At 48.1% G+C, this 20208-nt stretch overlaps 1 long non-coding RNA gene across 2 annotated transcripts in view; it reads right to left on the bottom strand.

The window, feature by feature from the left end:
* Nucleotides 1-8187, bottom strand: part of LOC138472296 (uncharacterized) — a 335114-nt gene extending 326927 nt beyond the window's left edge. Inside the window, exon 1 of one of the 2 annotated variants that reach the window (XR_011268581.1) lies at nucleotides 8101-8187. This is a non-coding gene — a long non-coding RNA (uncharacterized lncRNA). Of the gene's footprint in view, nucleotides 1-8060 lie in introns of both variants that reach the window. The other variant, XR_011268582.1, reaches the window with a different exon arrangement.
* Between the last annotated feature and the right edge of the window lie 12021 nt (nucleotides 8188-20208).

Here is a 20208-nt window from a genome sequence, read left to right on the forward strand (position 1 = left end):
GCAAACAGATGATGTTGTAACAATCGTCGGAGAACTACACGAACGTTGGAGATGTGTTCCTCTCGGTTGTCGGAGTAGATCAAGATGTCATCTAAATACACCCAAACAGAGATGCCAATTAAGTCGCTGAAAACATAGTCCATAAACCGTTGGAAGACAGCCGGGGCGTTACACAGCCCGAAGGGCATTACCCTGTATTCATAGTGCCCGAAAGTTGTCTTGAAAGCCGTCTTCCATTCATCTCCCTCCTTGATTCTGACGAGATGATAGGCTCCGCGGAGGTCTAATTTAGTAAAGACCATGGCTGAACGTAAGGACTCCATGATATTCCGGATCAATGGTAACGGGTACCTGTCTTTAAGGGTGATGTCGTTCAGTTGGCGGTTGTCAATACAAGGCCGTAAAGAGCCTTCCTTTTTCTTCACAAAAAAAATGGGAAACCTGCAGGTGACTTGGAAGGAACGATGTATCCTTTCTTGATGCAATCATCGAGATAATCCCGGAGGACCTGTTTTTCAGACTCGGTGAGGGCATACACCTTTCCATGTGGCATCACGGCTCCGGAAACCAAGTCTATGGAGCAGTCAAAAGGCCTGTGAGGCGGCAGTGCGATGTCCCTTGGTTCGGAGAATACTGACATCAAGTCAGCATATTCAGACGGTATCATAGACAAGGAACATAAACCAGATGATTCTCTACCTGGGACTAAGGCTGTCGAGACGGACGTCTCTGAGGACGTGTTAGGGCTACAGCATTCTTGAAGGCAAAAAGAGGAGGTGAACTCCAGAGTATGTGTCTCCCAGTTTATTGTGGGGTTGTGTCGCTGAAGCCAAGGTAGCCCCAAGACCACTTGATATGAAGGTGTCCTTATAACATCCAGCGCGATTCTCTCTTCGTGTCCTTTGATGCGTAACATACCCACAGTATGTAGTCGTATGGGGCCAGAAGCCAATGGGGTTCCATCAATGACTTCTACTGGAATCCCTTCTTCTTTGGTAAGCAATGGTATGCCGTTGTAGATGGCAAAGCGCTCATCAATGTAGTAACCACAGGCCCCACAATCCAACAACCCATGGATCTCGACTGTCTTATTCAGCCACTTGAGACTGACCTTCAGAATCATTAGGACTGCAGGCAACATGGGTGGAAACACAGATTCAGGGCAGGAAAGGACTGGTGGTTTAATCAGACCTGTCGGGGCCTTTACGGAGCACGACAGGTCACCTAGTTTCCCCCTTTCTTGATTGGTCGTAGAGGACAAGTACCCAGAAAATGACCTGCGGCTCTGCAGTACAAACATAGGCGTTGGCTTCTCCTCCGCTTCTTTTCTTCCTCAGACAAAGGGCCCCTTACGGCGCCTAGCTGCATAGGTTCCTGAGTGGTGTTCGAGGACACTGGTGTCCCAGCAGGCGGAATTGGAGGTCTGAGGTCCGATTTCCCAAAACGGCGCCTTTCGCCTCTTCTCTCAGCCAATCTCTGATCAATCTTTAGCACCTGTTCAATGAGCTTCTGTAGATCTTCAGGTTCAGGAATGTGTAACAGCTCGTCCTTGTACTCTTCTCTTAACCCACGGCGAAACAAGGTCTTCTGTGTTATCTCAGGCCATTGGGAATCAGTTGCTAGTTGGCGAAAAGGGCCTATATAAGAGATTATGTCTGTGTTGGCTTGTTTTAAATCCATTAACTGGTTCTGTGCTGCTGAAGCCAGATTGGGGGACTGAAACACTTCCAGAAATGCCTTTTCAAAGGCCACAAAATCGCCGAGAATGGGACTGTTAGAAACCACAAGCGGTGTCACCCAAGCAAGAGCGTTGCCAGACAAATTGCACAAAATATATCCAATCTTGGCTTTATCGTTATTGAAGTGGGCTGAACGATACAGGAAATGTATCCGGCAATAGTTGCAGAATTCCCCCACACGTCTGGGGTCTCCATCGAACTTGATGGGAGTGGTGTGTGCCATAGCGCTCTCAGGTGGAGGAACAACATTTGAGTTCTGGTTACCATCTGGCGTAGGGTTTGGTTCTCCTGGCGGAGTGCAATCATCTCAGCACGTAAGGCCTGCATCTCATCACGAAGACTGGTGTCCTCATCCATCTTCGATTCCGAAGAGCCTGAAGCCTGGCGTCTCAATCTGTTAAAGATGGCGTCACTAGGGCGCAGCGTACCTGTTCGTCCGGAAGTCGGCTTAGTAGACGATGCCAGAAGTTCTGTGGTGATGTGAGAGTGACACAAGGAACCAGCCCAACTCCCGTCCAAATGGATACTGGACTGGAGGTGAACCAGCTCCCGATGCCACAGGTTAGCTCACCCCTGATTAATGTGGCATCAGGACAGTGCAAGCACCGACAGGGAGAGCCTGATAGTCTTTGGCTAGAAGTTCTCTGCAGACAACTGGAGCAAGAAGAGTTGCGAGTCGAATCCAGGAGCAGGAATCCAGGAGGCAGCAGAATGCAAGGGAAGGCGGGAAGGCAAGGGAACCAAGGAGGACCAAGAACCCAGAGGAAGAACAGAGAACAACTGAGAAGGGGGGAACCACCCCAGCAGGAAGGGAGCAAGGAGAAGGGAACCAGGGAGACCCCCTACCCGGGCAAGGAAGGGCAGGTCTATACAGAAGGGACTGGAAAGACCAGGCAGGACAGAGCGGAACTGAGGTCAAGGCAGGAGCAAAACAACGATCCGGTCAGACCACGTTGAGACGCGGTTTGATCAAACCGCCGGGCTCCTTAAGTAGAGCCTCCCACACCCGGGAGGCTTGGAACGCAAGCCGTGCTGTTTCCCAGGTGCTGGGAGGCCCAAAGCGAGGCTTGGGCCGCAAACCGGCCGGGAGCCGAGAGCATCGTGTACCGCGCATGCGCTGAAAGCGGGAAGGGGTCGGCCGCGCATGCGCGGAACGGCACGCCCCGGGAACCCGGAAGAGCGCGGGAACCGGAGCGGCCGACCGCGTACGCGCGAGACCAAGCGTCCCGAAGATCCAGGAGCACCCAGGACCGCCCCGTACCCCCCAGACGAAAGCGGGGGTAAACCCTCCAAGGCGTGGCACGCCGCATCAGGTAAGTGGGCTGGAACAAGCCCGGGTTGGGCGGCGTGACACACATCCATGGTGTATGTGTTGGTAAGCATGCTGGTCAAATGCATGTGAGGGTGCACACATTTTTTAATTTCTGTGTATGTACTGTGGCATGGTTGTGGTGGCACACATGGATGCTGGTTCCACCTGCATGTATCTGCGCTATGTACATGTGCATGTGTGTGTATTTGACTAGTGTGCAACTGTGATACACCATGGATGCATGTGACAATGACATGTAGGAGGCTGATTGGCAGATGTGACATGGATGGCGATGTTATCACTGCGACAGGTGGTGGAGATGTACAGATGCATGTATGTCTGGTGGCGTGTGTGCATGTGTTCGGCACTCCCCATGTTTCATGTGACGTCAGGCTCACCTTCGGCTGCTCATGCTGTTTGTGTATGGATGGTGCTGCCTGGTGCAACATTCCTGTTGATTTGCTCTTGTGTGTGAGGGGAAATGACGTGCGTTTGGGAGTGTGATGCCATGTCTGAAGTTTGACACTGCCACTCATGTGCAACTGTCATGTGTTTATCAGGCCATTACACAGTGCCCTGATGCCTGTGTTCCATCTCTCCCGGTCTGCAGCGTCAACTGATGAAGGGGGGGAGACGGTGCTGTGGAGCAAAGCGGCAAGGATCACACCCGCCAGCCGGAGACACAAGGCCCGGCTCCCCTCCCATGTTGTCATCTTGTCGGGGAGTGAGGAGCCTGGTGCCGCATCTGTGGTCGCAGCTGCCGAGGGTAGGTCCAAGAGGCGGAGGTGGACTCCTCGGCAGCAGAAGGGGCAGCCGAGACCCCACAGGGTGCGATGGAGGAACATGGCACAGAGTCATCCAGGTTGGTGGGGGGGTTTGGTTGAGGAGGCGGCCGTGGAAGGGACACACGAGGTCTGGAGGGGGGGGGATTCCACTGGTGCTAGTAGTGCAGTCCAGGGCAGGGACAGGAGGCAGCACAGGCCGCCACAGAGGTGCCTTTGTGAAATCCTGTCCCCGATCCTGTGACTGCATGATCAAGCACCAGCAGGGATGCCTTTGTCCAGACCCGTTCTCAGGGAGGCGATGAGCGCACAACAACTGGCCTTCCTCTCCCTGCGGACGTGGCAATCCGGGACCGGGTTGAGCCTGTCCTGGCTGGGATGGCATTGCGTCAACGGGGCATGCGAGATGACCTGCAGAGTTTTCGTGAAGACTCTGCACGTTCTCTCGGATGCCTCTTTGACTGCGTCAACCTACTAGGACGTGTCACCAGTGCTGGATTCCTCCGTGTGCTGGACCTTGTACCGACCCCCTCCCCGCCCCCCCCCAACTGATCCCCCTATGCGCCACTCATCCTCCGTGTCATCTTCCGGCCCAAGTATCACCTGGGTACCCTGTGGAGCTGCCTCTGACTAAGCGGCCAGGCTGGTGGAGGACACATCCCTGCCAGTCGAGAGTCAGAGGTCCAGCAGGGCTGGGCACCCCAACAACTGCACCCCAGCAGGAGGAGGACGTGCAGGCATCAAGAGCCAGGGCACAGGCACGGCAGCAGCAGGCTCAAGGTGGGAGCGATGATGGCTCGGGGCCATCAACATCAGAGGGGCAGGCATCGGCCGGAGGGCATGAGGACCCTAGATTGGGTGTCTTCCGTGTGGCACCAGTTGGGCCAGCAAATAGATGCAGAGCGGTGGCGGGCGGAAGAGGCATGGCTCACTATGATCAGGGCGGAGAACACCATGCGCAGGGCACTGAGGATGGCTGAGTGTCTTGAGGCAATTTGCAGGGAGTTGGAGGTGGACATGGCTATATCCCTGCGAAACCTCGGGCCATGGAGCAGGCCTGCCTCCAGGACGTGGAACGGGAGTTCGATGATGCCCTGGCCTGGGATATCAACAAGTGAGCCGTAGGACTTGCCCGCCGCCATTGTATATAGTTAATTAGTGTTAGGTTTCCTTTCGGTTTTTATTTTATTTGGGGCGCTTGGACAATGCCCAACCTTTTTGTATATAGTTGTTCATTAGGTAGGGTTTTTTGTAGGTTTCCTTTCAATGGTTGGGCTCGTGGACCCTGGATTTGTACTTTGTATATAGTTCAACACAGGATTTCACTTCATTTGATTTTTTTTTATACCATAGATCAATGGATTTCTTATTTTTTCATTTTGGATTTAGTTTGACAGACACACACTTTGGACCCATCCGCTTTTGGATTGATATGGATTCTGCTTTCACACATTTTTTGGGATTATTTTGGACATGCAGCTTCTTTTTTATTTCCATTATTGTGAGATTTCATTTCATTCCCTTGCTTTTGAGTTTAATACATTTTTATTTCATACTTCAATGTGTGGTATTCTCTCTTTGGTTTCATGCATGTCACAATGTGTGTTTTCGCATTCACTTGCACCCATTGTGTGTGTGTGACGGACATATATTGATGTGCATACTTGCCATTTGGGATGTATCATGTGATGAGCATTTCAATGTGGGGTGGATGTAATACTTGGTTGTGTGTTTGGACTGGGGTGGCGTGGGGTGTGATTTGGGTGGCCATAAGGCCCATGATTGTGGATCGTGATGATGTGTTGGGGGGACATGAGTCGGGGCCTGCTGGCAGGTGCCTGTCACTGCTGGGTGGGTGGGGGTGCAGGAGGACATGAGTCGGGGCCTGCTGGCAGGTGCCTGTCACTGCTGTGTGGGTGGGGCTGCAGGAGGACATGAGTCGGTGCCTGTCAGGTGCCTGTCACTGCTGGGTGGGTCAGGGGGTGGGGGACATGAGTCGGGGCCTGCTGGCAGGTGCCTGTCACTGCTGGGTGGGGGTGCAGGGGGACATGAGTCGGGGCCTGCTGGCAGGTGCCTGTCACTGCTGGGTGGGTGGGGGGGACATGAGTCAGGGCCTGTCACTGCTGGGTGGGTGAGTGGGTGGGGGGGACATGAGTCAGGGCCTGCTGGCAGGTGCCTGTCACTGCTGGGTGGGTGGGGGGGACATGAGTCGAGGCCTGCTGGCAGGTGCCTGTCACTGCTGGGTGGGTGAGTGTGTGGGGGGACATGATTCGGGGCCTGCTGGCAGGTGCCTGGCACTGCTGGGTGGGTGGGGGTGCAGGGGGACATGTGTTGGTGCTCACTAGTGCATGGTGACATGTGGGCTGGCTGCGGGGCATGGCCAGGGTGTATGTCGGGTGCAGGGTAGTCCCCTGTGTTGTGGGCTGCCTGCAGGGCCTGGGTAGCGGGCACACCTGGGAGGACCCACACTGCCAATTCGCGTGTGGTACTCCCCGCGCACCCCTCCGAATACACATACCCCGCTCACACAGCCTATTGCGTGTAAAACTTTCCACGCACCCCCAAAATACACGTACCCCGCTCGCACAAGGCCTATCGCATGTGAAACTTCCTGCGCACCCCCGAAATACACGTACCCCGCTCGCCCAAGGCCTATCGCGTGTGAAACTTCCTGCGCACCCCCGAAATACACATACCCCGCTCGCCCAAGGCCTATCGCGTGTGATACTTCCCGCGCACCCCCCAAATACACGTACCCCGCTCGCCCAAGGCCTATCGCATGTGATACTTCCATCGCACCCCCGAAATACACGTACCCCGCTCGCACAAGGCCTATCGCGTGTGATCCTTCCCGCGCACCCCCGAAATACACGTATCCCACTCACACAAGGCCTATCGCGTGTGAAACTTTCTGCGCACCCCCGAAATACACGTATCCCGCTCGCCCAACGCCTATCGTGTGTAAAACGTCCCACGCACCCCCAGGATACACATACCCCGCTCACCCAAGGCCTATCGCGTGTGATACTTCCCGCGCACCCCTGAAATACACTGTACCGGCCCTGTGAACTGGTGCAGGGTTAGCGCGGCCCTTTGCGCTGCATTGGGGATTTCAATGCCTTATCCTTGCGCAAGGGGCATTCTTGGGGGCATAACTGGCGCTGCAGGATCTTCACTGCGCCAGCGCTCAAAATGGCTTTGATATTCCATAAATACACGTTGCACCAGAATGCTGTTTAGCGCACATGGCTGGCGCACGCTCCCTCTCTGCGCTCCTCGCATGTGCTGCCTCTGCGCTGAAATCTATGAATTACCCCGTAAGAGGGTTGGGAAAAGGTAAGGATACGTTGGCTAAGAAAATGAAAGCATGCACAAAAAAGTCAAATCAAAATTAATCACAAATCTCATTAGTTAACGTCTGTGCTTCTCCTTCAGCACTAAACATACTATTTATAAATCATTCTGCTGTATGTATCATCGTTATATAATTTCCCCTGTGTTAGAGATGTCCTATGTGATTCACAGTCAACAGTAGCCTATTATGGCGAGCCTCAGTTGCTAGTCCTTCTTAAATGTACATTTCCAAAGTAAATTATAAATTCAATCTAACTAGGTTATGCCAATTCATTTAGGCATTAGTATGAAACGCTTACCTTACTACAAATTCTTAGATAACATTCTAATTACTTTATGATTGGGTGAATAGAAGCTGAAAGACTGATTTACCCAATTATAATCAAGATCAAGTGTCCTGAGATGTGTATATAGCATATGTATCATGCAAAATGCCCTCCTTAAAGTGAACTATTGTGTGCCTTTTGCAATTTGCAGTTTCTGCTCGTTGCTGTATGCAAAGATAGCTTGCTTCACGTTTTTCACCTCCTCATGCGTCCAATATATTCAATCGCTTGTATGCAATTCGAGTAGTCACACGCTGTTTCTTATGCGTATCCATGTATTACAAAAAGTCACTGTAAAGTCACGTATTCATGAATTGTATTCCCCGCAAAAGTCGCTCCTTCACGAAGAATACTATGTGTTGTGAGTCGATATATAGCAACAACAAGCGAGCACCATTGATAGATACAGCAGCGTTTACTCGTGTCATTTGGCGCGCTGCACCTTTAGTTAAAAGTTACTGCTCTACCATTAAGAGGGAATTTTCTACAATGTATTTTAAGTGGAAAGCACATCAAATCAGTGCCCGAATGCATTCTAGGAATATACCTCACAGTCTCGCTCGGATATACCTCACAGTCTCGCTCACCTCAATACATGGCGCTCAGCTCTCCTCGCGGCCGCGTATTAAGAAAAGAAAAGAAAAAAGCGCAGCCGCTATTGAATTGCTGTTTAAATATAGTTCCGCGTGTGACGTATATATCACGCTTCCCTCCACACCCGAGCTAGCCAATGTCTCGAAGTTTCATGGCAGTTAGCATTCGTTGCTATGACGCCCGCACTCCTCTATTAACTCATTGCTGCCAGGACACACGAGTTTGGTAGCATACCCTATAGTTCTATAGTTGCAGTCTTAAACTGTTATATGTTTTAATAAAAAGTGAGATTATCTGTTTTTTTAACCATTCACCTTGGGTTATTCCCTTGTTGAAAATCCTAATAAGTATAAAAATGCTATACAACAAAAACACTGGTATATAAACTACGAGAGCAAAACATGTTTTCACGTTAAACCATTAACGCAATAAGTAACAGCATTTCAAAATTCCTCATCATTTCTGCCTCAAGCATTAGTTTAAATCAAATGTATATTCCCGCAACGTTATTGCTGTGTGAGTTATTGTTAGGTAATTCCCTATTGCATGGCCTATAATCATGAAATTGTTTGCTTCACATAAACCCATTAATCTATCTCTAGAAATATGATCTGCGCGAATCACTGCCCTATCTGCCTTGCTTTATGTTACATTTTCACCTATGTTGCAGAAGATATTGATCATGCTCAATAACCAAATTTGAAATGCACGTTCTTGTGATGAGTACGATGGCTCTGAAGATACCTCAGGGTGTCTGTGCTCATATGCCAGATCACAGTTACATATCCAGGCAAAGTAGACTTAGGCTTTTCTCTCCCAGAGTTTGATCAACTTGAGTGCATAAACCTTGATGAAAAACATACCTGACCACTGGACATGGACATGCACCAGAAAGGAGTAGTTATAATAGTATATAATGTAATATTATATTATAATAGTTATAATAATAAAAACAGCAGTATGGTGCGGGTTCAGAGCTTGGTGCCTCCAAACAAGAGTTGTAAACACTGGGTAGTCACCCACTATGAAGATCAAAATGCATTAGTCAAAAGAGCGAGGTACAAGGTTGCGAAATTAGACAAGGGAGCCAAAGAGTCAATTAAGCCCATATCTGGCTTTGTCACCAGTCAATGCTTATCCTGGACCGATCATCTTAACCAATATTGTGCTGCCTACGGTGGAAGGGTTGGCCTTTTCAAATTCTCATGACATTGTTTAGCCCATTGCCTGCTTTTTCGTTTCATGTAGGCCACGTGAGTGGAAAAACAGGAGAGTCAACCAAATGTCACATGTTTCTAGCAAGCTCAATTTAAGGTCGGCTTAACTGACAAAAAACAGTTTTCTTTTTTCCCAAGGATCTTCTTCACATCATGAATCACAATCTGCAATCAGTCAATGACTATAAGCAGGTGAACTGCTGAGTTTACTGCAGTCTTGGGCAGTCTAGTGATTTTTCAGTGGCCACTGGAGAGGAGGGGGAGCATACTATAAAACCTTCTGGGAGGCGCGGAGCGCAGCGGAGTTTTCTGGCAACTTCACTGTAGTCTTGAGCAGTCTGGAGCAGGAGAGAGCAAGAAGACCGACAGTCCCTCGAGCGGGTGAGCAGTGCATGATTGAACGGATAAGGGGCTGACAAGTGGTTTGTAGGGGCTAATGGTGGAGAACAGGCCAGACAAATATACAACTGCCCATATAAGCAAACATTCTTGACTGTTCCCCGCATCCCTGCTAATCGCTCCAATGTCAAAGATATGGAGCAGTAAGCTAATGATCACGGAAAAGGGCTGATTGGGTCTTAGAGCCCATGAGGAGAGAAAGGGGCCGAGCGGCGCTAAAGAGACTTGCACTACATTCAATGCTGCTAAAAAAAAACATAACAGAACTCTACATCTGGAAGCAGTCACCTTAAATGAAATTTGTGCTGGAGCTTCGGTGAGGCAGGACTTAAACATCACATGTGGCACACTGAATGTGAGGTTATTCAACAACACACGTCCACCCTCTACTCGGAAGTATTGGGAAACAACCATATACCCCGAGATGTGTGGTCGGAGAACCCCTCTCACTACTCACCAAATACTGTACTGAGCATGCAAAAACACGGGCAAGTTAACGTCATTTTTGGTAAAACGCACCTAACATTTGGTCATTATAACACGCCGGTAATGGTCACAGCGACTGAAGTTAATAATACACAGGTACTTGCAGGGCCTCTGATATTGTGGGTAAGCACCAGCAAGGACTAGTGAATAATGCTATCCTCAACAACAAAAACACTAGTGTGGTGGACCACTCCTTTGAGCAACTCTGTAATGACATGACCACTTTTACGTTTCCCCCGACATAGACAACTTGTGTGAACCTATGGTTAAAGGGGACTCTGTAGATAGTGACCACTTCCCTATACTCCTCCAAATTGACCTTTGACGACTATGCAACAGATAGATCATGGCACCACCTTCATTACACAAACTAGGGGGGCTTAACAGTGAACTGGAATGCCAAGGCCTGTAGGACATTCATGAATGGGTGGGAACAAGTGTTGCTACAGCTGGGGTACACAAAGAGCAATCTTAACGCAGAGAACTATAACCAGATACTGCACTCATGCATGAAACATCTAAAAAATAGGGGCCAACAACATGGGAAAAATATGCACCAGCATGCTTATGACCCAAGGGTGGGGGAAGCAAGGCTGACAAACAGGAAGGCACTTAAGGCTTTATCATTGAACACTAACTGGGCGGCTGGATATGAAGCAGCAAAGATGCGAATTACGGTGCTAGATAAACGTACCCTGAAGCCACTAAGATGGGAATCGCACATAAGAGAGAACCAAGAGGTTATTAGAACCCTTATTGATGGGGACAGTTCATAATTCTGGTAATTACTGGGTGGCAGAACCAAAGGGATGGAGGACGCTATAGTATGCCCCATCACGTTGCAGGTATGAGTTAGTTGACTGTGTGATGAATATTCACTGCCAAAGGATGAAGACATATTTATGTATTTATTTTTAATTATTGAGCAGGTGCTACATTCCCGTTGGCCTCAGAGCGCACCAAGGAGACAATGCAGCAGAGATACAGAAGCAAGAAAAATCGAAACCAGCTGAAAGGAAATATTTTAATCAGCTTAGATATTCCCTTCAATAGTTGGAGTGGAAAGGGATCAGACTAGTTACATCTGGGATGAAGAGGATATTGCATGGGCTATTGGTAGAGCAAAACCCTCAAGGGCGCTGGGTCCCGATATCATTCCAGCTGTATTAATTAAAAACAATCCGGGTGCCTGGCTCCAACCCCTGGGGACTTATTCAACCATGTATGCACTACACGCAGGGCACCAGAGACGTGGAGGTAATCTTTTATCATACCCATCTATAAGCAAGGAGACAAAGCTGATCCAAAAAATTACAGGCCAATTGCCCTCTTGGATTCCTCAAGCAAGATCTTTGTGACATTGCTTTTGGGGGAACTAAAGGCAAAGATAGCTTTTTTGAATCTGCTGACGCCTTACCAAGTTGGTTTTTGATCAGGAATGGGGACTTCATTTAATGCATTCACCATGTCCCATTTGTTAGCAGCTGTAAAAAGCGGAGGGGTGGGACTGTGTATATGGCCTCAGTAGACATGTCGAACGCCTTCGATACATTAAGCAGCAAAAAGGTTGTGGGCAAAACTTCTTGCTTTGAACATTCCGGTTAATCTGGTACAGCTTTTGGCACTGCTCCATACCAATACCACACTGAGGGTAAGGCTGAGTGGAGGGGGTGCTCTGAGGGATCCCATATCTACTCTTGTTGGATTGCGACAAGCATGGGTTGTGACGCCAACCCTACTCAACCTTTACATGGCGGATATGAACAGCAAATCCGGTTAAACTGGGCACAGTGACGCTTAACTGCATTGCCTTTGCAATCTTAATCCCATTGGTCTGCAAAGGAAGTTGGGTCTCTTTTTCAACGATGCAGTGGAAAACAATCTTAAAATGAATGGACAGAAGTCCAAGGTAATTGTTTTCACAACAAAAAGGAGCCCAATAACCTTTACCTGGACAGTCGTGGAAAATCCCTTGGAGAGAGTCCAATCGCTGAGATGCCTGGGGTATGAGGTTTCTAACAAAAGTTCCAGAGAGGGCTGGAAGCAATCACTAAAAAGAAAATTTGCCCCACTGTTAATCAAAGTGAAGCAGATTTATTTGCAGTCGTGCCGTTTCCCCTTGAGAGCTTTTTTGTCATACTACTTGCTCAAGGTCGAACCAACTTTGTTGTATGGTTTGGGCATCTCATTGTTTGATCAATTCCTTACATCAGAGTTGGGGGACAAAACAGACACGAACCACAGGTTCCACTATAACTAAGTTCAAATTGCAGATGTCCAATACCTTACAACTTAATGGTTCCTCGATGGAAGAACTATCAAATAATACACCCTTAGTTAAAAGAAAGTTGTTCAGATATGATTGGGCTGAATCCACGTATCTGTTGGGCACATATTCATTTTTTGGTGAATACGCAAAGTTTAATGGACAAAAGGAAGACATTTTGAAATATATCCATATATTTCCATGACCAACACTTCGTGATGTGTACCTGTGTTTCCACCTTAACCAGCTACCAACGCTGGAACGGTTAAGTAAGTGAGACCGCACTCTCCGGGATCTCAATTGTAGGCTCTTTAGGAAGTGTTGTGTTGGGGAAAACCTAAAACATCTGGTGAGGGATTGTTCGGCCTTAGATTTTCTTTATTTGGTATTGCTGAGCCTACAGAAATCTTTTGGAACAGACTGATGTGTGGCACCCAGTAAAGCTTGATTTTATAATTCGGTCATTTTTTGAAAATCATACTGGCAAAAATTGAAACTTTTTAGGAAAACATTGATTTGATGTTAAGTACTTATTTATGTTTTTACTTTCTTCTTTTCTTCTATGTGTGAAAGGTTTGTACACTTGTATTGACTAATACACAGTAAATACATTTCCTTTCAAAATAAGCAGGCGAACTTATAACAAATGGTCTTTCACTGGGTGTGTTAAATCTTTCAAATACTGCAGACAACCCAGATGAGATCTTTTAGGTTCACACTACATAGTAGTCTGATATTGGAAGCTGCTTCAATTCATGACAGAGAAAATAAAGCTACAATCATTCTCTCTTTTCAAGTTTCTCTACAAATTTGTTTCAACATGATTTATCATGTGATTTGTGTACTTTCCCTGTGTGGTCTACAAAACAGCATTATGTTTAGTTCACGAAAGTTAAACCTTCAAAAATAATTGTACCTTGTTCTTTGACAACAATTGGGAAACAAGGGCCAAGTTTCAACATTGTAGACTGGGTCCAAAGTGTGTGTTCCTGAGCAACTCAACTCATTCAATTTCATAGTGGCTCACCTGTCAAAATTGCCAGTGCATAATATTTCACGTTCCCCTAGCGAAGAGAAATTCAAATTGTAAAAATCTAGGGCCAAATAGTTCAACAGAGTTGGAGGTAGCCCATGGCCTTCTGATCTGAGCTTCCCCAAGTGACCGGCCAATTGAAAGAGTCCCCATGGATCACGTAAATCCGGGAGGAATGTACTGACTACTGTCAGGATTCGACCTTGGAGACTCTGGCATTACTGGAAACGTAGTGCCGTTTAGAGTTGCTGTGATCGGTCTAGTCCTCAACTATCATAGCCGCCGTGTGTATAATACCAAGCCCCGCCCATCGCCTGGTGCGTTGTATCTGTGCTTCGATACTATCGCTCCGCAGCTAACCTCGTTTAGCAGCCCTGCATTGCCTTCTTTGTTTATTTTCTGCCTCCCTCTCTTCCGCCGTCTCGGCTGGCTTCCCTTGCCGTGATCCATCCTTGAGGGGTGTTTCTTTTTCCTTTCCTCGCTTGTACGCTACCTTTCTCCTCACTTTACTTACCTGTCGGCATTCTCCGCCATTCTAGCTTTCGGTCCGTTCATTCGGGTCTGCCTCCTTTCACGGTCCTCCGTGCTCCATCCTGTTTCCTTCGTGGTATCTATCTTTATCTGGTAAGTGGACCCTTTATTCGTTGCTTCCTTGCATATCTATACTTTACCTGCTTTTCATAGACCTCTGTATTTCTATCCGACTCTCCTCCTACCTGCGAGACCATACCTCTCCGGCCACTCGACTGCAGCGTTCCGTTGCTTCTGTATCAGTTCACAAGACAAGCTCCTCGTACTCACTCAGCAGCAGAATACCTCTTCACTTTCGCCATCTTGCAAGATCTACACCCCGGTGTGTTTTCTCCTAATCTACTTCAAGACTCGACATATTTTCTGCTTGGGACACTATCTTCCAGTGTTGTGAATCCTCTTCGCGAGGCAGACATAAGACACTACCTCAGGGTTTTTTGGTGCCTTGCGGCTTTTTCCCTGAGTTTTGGGGTTTGGCTCCTCGGGGTCCCGCAAAGACAGGTCCCAATCCCTATCAAGGTGGACTCTGAGGGAGCCAGACCCTATTTGCACGGTAGGAGATCAAAAGAAAGACCACTAAAAGAAACCCAAAGACCCCGGAAAAAGTCGTCAGCCTACTCCAAGGACAGCGATCCTGAAGTACTAGGTGAGGAGCAGGGGGAGTGCAGGGCACGTCCTGACAGAATACAATGCCAACCCAAACTGATGGCTTCTCTAGAACAATACCAGGAGCTAGTCACTGCACTGCAAAGCCTCACAGTAGAGGTTCAACCTCTCAGGACTGAAAATGCCGCACTACGTCAACAGGTAGTGCTACACAGGGATGATCAGGGTGACCTACCACCCAGGCCGTTGTCATTTGGTAAATGTGATGGATATCCAGGAGGACTAAAGGATTTTTTGGACGCTTGCCAGGTGTACTTCGCCTTTAGACCCCATGCCTATGAAACGGCCAAATCCAAGGTGGGACGTTCTTATTGCTAACCTAACAGGAAATGCACTAGCATGGGCTACCCCTCTGGTCTCCAACAACGACCCTGCTCTTAATGATTACGACAGATTTGTGGAACAGTTCAAAGTGAGATTCGACTGCCCAGAAGTTCTGTACACTTCGTGGGAATCAATTCTTGATGTCAGAGAAGGAACCACAGACGTACAAACGTATATCTCCCGCTTTTTGAGACTGGCATCTAGGGCAGATGGCCCGATTCAGCTAAGAAGACAATTTTTCGAAGAGGGCTCCACGAGGATATAAAGGATGAATTAGCCCAAGTAGCGCGACCTCCATCGTTCCAAGATCTTATGACACTTTCCTTACAGATAGAATTTTGTGTATCCGAACGCAGACAAGAGAGACGAAGACCTCGCCCAATCCCTCCGTCTCCTAACCATGCTCCTCCACCATCCAGAGGAGCTCCAACTACGGAGGAACCGATGCAGATAGGAGCCACCCGTGGACCCTGAACACCTGCCGAACAACAGAGACGTAGAGACCCAGGTCTCTGTATGTATTGTGGCTACTTCAAACATCTGCTCAGAAATTGCCCTGAGGTTCCTCCACGATGGAAGGAAAACTACAGCCCCCGGTCCTATGCAAGGAGGTGTCGGGGGATCAGCCTGCAATCCTTGCTATTCCACAAAACCAATCGAAGTAAAGGAGGACAACAGTTTGATGGTGTTTCGTGTCAGACTGTGGACTCAGGTCCTAAACCAATTGAGGTATTGGCTATGTTAGATTGTGGAGCTGCGGGCAACTTCATGGATGTCAATTGGGCCAGAGAGAATCGAGTGCCCGTACAACATAAAGAGAAGCCGATACCAGTTGAAGGAGTTGATGGAACTGCGTTGTCTTCAGGACCCATAAGCATGGAGTCCTTACCTTTATGGATGGCATTAGGTGAACACCAAGAACTGATGGTATTTGATTTAATCCGAACAGCACATTTTCCTCTGGTAATCGTAATACTGTGGTTGAGGAAGCATAACCCCCACATCGATTGGGCTTTCAACCGAGTAAGTTTTGACTCCTCCTTTTGTAAGACTCATTGCATGGGTACTCCTCAGAACAAGGAGGAGACCGTGGAGAGCAGATCTTCCAACTCCAGGATAATATCCTCCATTCCTCTTCAATACCAAGAGTATGCAGAAGTATTTAAAGACACCATACCCAGACTTTTATCCCCGCACAGAACAGAAGACTGTGCCATCGAACTACTACCAGGGTCAATGGTCCCTTTTGGAAGAATGTACCCATTATCGCTATCAGAGAGACAGGCTCTAAGGGACTATTTAGATGCTAATCTCCAGAATGAATTCATCCAAGAATCAAGGTCTTCCGGTGGGGCTTCATTGTTCTTCATCCCCAAGAAGGATTCATCAGAATTACGGCCCTGTATTGATTACAGAGGTCTCAATCAGATCACCACCAAGGACCGTTACCCCATGCCATTGATAAGAGACATTTTGGAAGCTGTTAAAGGGGCAATTTATTTCACCAAACTTGACCTCAGAGGAGCGTACCATCTCCTGAGAATAAGAAATGGGGATGAATGGAAGACCGCATTTCGAACACCGTTTGGATTGTTCGAATACAAGGTGATGCCGTTTGGTCTAGTAAGTGCCCCAGCCATTTTTCAAAGATTTATAGACAAGGTATTCTCAGATATGTTGTTTATATCAGTAGTAGTCTACTTGGACGATATTCTTATATTTTCTCGAGACCTCCAGGATCATCGCCATCAAGCCAAGAAGGTTCTACACCGTCTCCTAACAAACCAACTCCTTGTGAAACCAGAGAAATGCCAATTCAAGGTCACATCAGTCTCGTATTTGGGGTTTATCCTTTCAAAGGATGGCATAGAGATGGACCCCAGTAAGATTAAGGCAATACTGGAATGGAAGGAACCAAAGTGCGTCAAGGACATACAAAGATTCCTGGGTCTAGCAAATTTTTATCGCCAATTCATTCCCGACTTTTCAAGTCTAATGCTACCCATCACAGAGTTGCTCAAAAAAGGGGTAGGGTTCCAATTCGGCCAAGTACAGAAGGAAGCCTTTTCTCGTCTCAAGAATTTGTTTACTTCCGCGCCAATATTGGTGCAACCTGATCAAGATAAACCTTTCATACTTAAAACTGACACTTCTGGAGGAGCCGTCGGTGCTGTTCTATTACAAGAAGCTGATGACGGACTAACACACCCTGTCGCAAGACCCTGACAAAGAGTTAACGCAATTACTCCGTCTGGAAAGAGAACTTTTAGCCATTAAGCTAGCCTGTCAGCAATGGCGACATCTACTTCAGGGAGCGGCACACAGATTCCTTATTCGGACTGATCACAGAAATCTACGTGTGTTACAACAGATGGAATGCACCAATGCCCGGCATGCCAGATGGGCTTATTTCTTCTCCCAATTTGATTTCCAGATAACATATATACCAGGATCAGAAAACAAGATGGCTGATACCCTCTCATGCAGTCAAGGAGATGAGACAGGTTTCTACCAATGCCATGACCTATTGTTTCCAGAGTGAAAGGTGATGGCAAATGTGTCACCTTTTCTTCACAAACTCATAACTCAGTATGCTCAACAACCGAGCTTTCCGGTTACAGTTACCCAAGGCTGCGACGACCTCTACTACCACAATACGCCTCTGTACCTTCCTTCCGAGAAGCTTCAAGAACAGGTCCTCTCATGGTGCCATGATTCTCCTCTCTCCAGATCAAGAAGACCTATGATCTGATTAGTCGTCGCTTCTGGTGGCCTGACCTACGCAAGGATGTCGACAAATATGTGTCTTCATTCCCGGTTTGTGCAGCAAATAAATACAGTACAGGCAAACCCCTTGGGATGTTACAACAGCCTCAGTTACCCGGTCGGCCATGGAAACACATATCAATGGATTTTATAGTCGACCTGCCCAGCTCTAGCAGTATGACGGCCATTATGGTCACAATTGACTCGTACAACAAATTGGCTCATTTTCCGGCTTTATCCCATATACCTTCGGCTCCTCAGACTGCTTCCATTTTTCTCCGAGACGTGGTACGTCTCCACGGATTACCCCGTACTATAGTCTCCAACAGAGGCACTCAATTCACTTCAAAATACTGGTCCACGTTATGTCAACAATTGGGAATTCACAGGGCTCTGTCTTCTGACTACCATCCAAAAAATAACAGACAAACTGAAAGACTCAACGCTAGCCTCGAGCAATATATGAGATGCTTTTGCAGCAACAAACAAGAAAGATGGGCTTCTTTCCTCCCTCAAGCGGAATTCTCATATAACAACTCATATCATACTTCCATCAAAATGAGTCCATTCTATTGCACCTATGGGTACCATCCCCAACAGACACCATGGACAGGTGTACAATCTACGAGAACACCAGCCATTGAAAACATGTTAACTGAACTCAAAGAGGTCCACACTATGGCAAGAAGGGCACTAGAGAACACTCAACAGATCCACAAGACGTGGGCAGATCGGAATAGGCTAGCCAATCCGGACTGGAACCCCGGACAATTGGTCTGGCTATCCACAAAATTTCTACCTCGATGGGTCCATGCTGGCAAGTTTTCCCCCCGATATTTGGGACCTTTTCCCATTCTAGCCCGACCCAACCCAGTAGCGTTCAGGCTACGTTTACCCAAGAGTCTTCAAAGGGTACACCCTGTGTTCCATACCTCCTTGCGCAAGGAATATAAGAAGGATCCATATCAACGGGGTACTCAGAAGGTGAGAACACCCGCTATACAGGAGCCACAGGAGTACGAGGTAGAGTATTTGGTGGTCTCTCGTTATCGTAGAGGCAGAGTCCAGTACTTGGTCCTCTGGAAGGATTACTCAGCAGAAGAAAGAACATGGGAACCCAGACATCACATACACGCTCCCAGATTGTTGAAACGCTTCCATTTGAGACACCCTGGAAAACTGGGGGGTTTCTTGAGGGGAAGGGGATATACTGTCAGGAATCGACCTTGGAGACTCTGGCATTACTGGAAACGTAGTGCCGTTTAGAGTTCTTGTGAACGGTCTAGTCCTCACCTATCATGGCCGCCGTGTGTATAATACCAAGCCCGCCCATCGCCTGGTGCATTGTATCTGTGCTTCGATACTATCGCTCTGCAGCTAACCTCGTTTAGCAGCCCTCCATTGCCTTCTTTGTTAATTTTCTGCCTCCTTCTCTTACGCCATCTCGGCCGGCTTCCCTTGCCGTGATCCATCGTTGAGCTTGTGTTTCTTTTTCCTTCCGGTGCTGTACGCTACCTTTCTCCTCACTTTACTTACCTGTCGGCATTCTCCGCCATTCTAGCTTTCGGTCCGTTCATTCGGGTCTGCCCCCTTTCACCGTCCTCCGTGCTCCATCCTGTTTCCTTCGTGGTATCTATCTATATCTGGTAAGTGGACCCTTTATTCTTTGCTCCCTTGCATATCTATACTTTACCTGCTTTTCATAGACCTCTGTATTTCTATCCGACTCTCCTCCTACCTGCGAGACCATACCTCCCCGGCCACTCGACTGCAGCGTTCCGTTGCTTCTGTATCAGTTCACAAGACCAGCTGCTCGTATTCAGTCAGCAGCAGAATACCTCTTCACCTTCGCCATATTGCAAGATCTACACCCCGGTGTGTTTTCTCCTAATCTACTTCAAGACTCAACATATTTTCTGCTTGGGACACTATCCTCCAGTGGTGTGAATCTTCTTCGGGAGGCGGACATAAGACACTACCTCAGAAATGTTTGGTGCCTTCTGGCTTTTTCCCTGAGTTTTGGGGTTTGGCTCCTCGGGGTGCCCCAAAGACAAGTCCCAATCCCTGTCAAGGTGGCCTCTGAGGGAGCCAGACCCTATTTGCACGATAGGAGATCAAAAGAAAGACCACTAAGAGAAACCCAAAGACCCCGGAAGAAGCCGTTATCCTACTTCCAGCACAGCGATCCTGAAGTACTAGGTGAGGTGCAGGGGTAGGGCAGGGCACGTCCTGACAACTACCTACATCCCAGGAGAAACGTGAGCATACTCCAGAAACTAAGTTTAGGGTTCTATCCGGGAATATTGCTGGGGTAAAAACACATCTGGCTGATAGAGAGTGGCACCAGTTCCTGGAGGGTTCCAATGCCACCTGCCTACAAGATACGTGGGCCATGGAGGATGTGGATTTACAG

This window comes from Ambystoma mexicanum, chromosome 8 (assembly GCF_040938575.1).
Source record: "Ambystoma mexicanum isolate Mex_15411 chromosome 8, UKY_AmexF1_1, whole genome shotgun sequence".
Taxonomy (NCBI): domain Eukaryota; kingdom Metazoa; phylum Chordata; class Amphibia; order Caudata; family Ambystomatidae; genus Ambystoma; species Ambystoma mexicanum.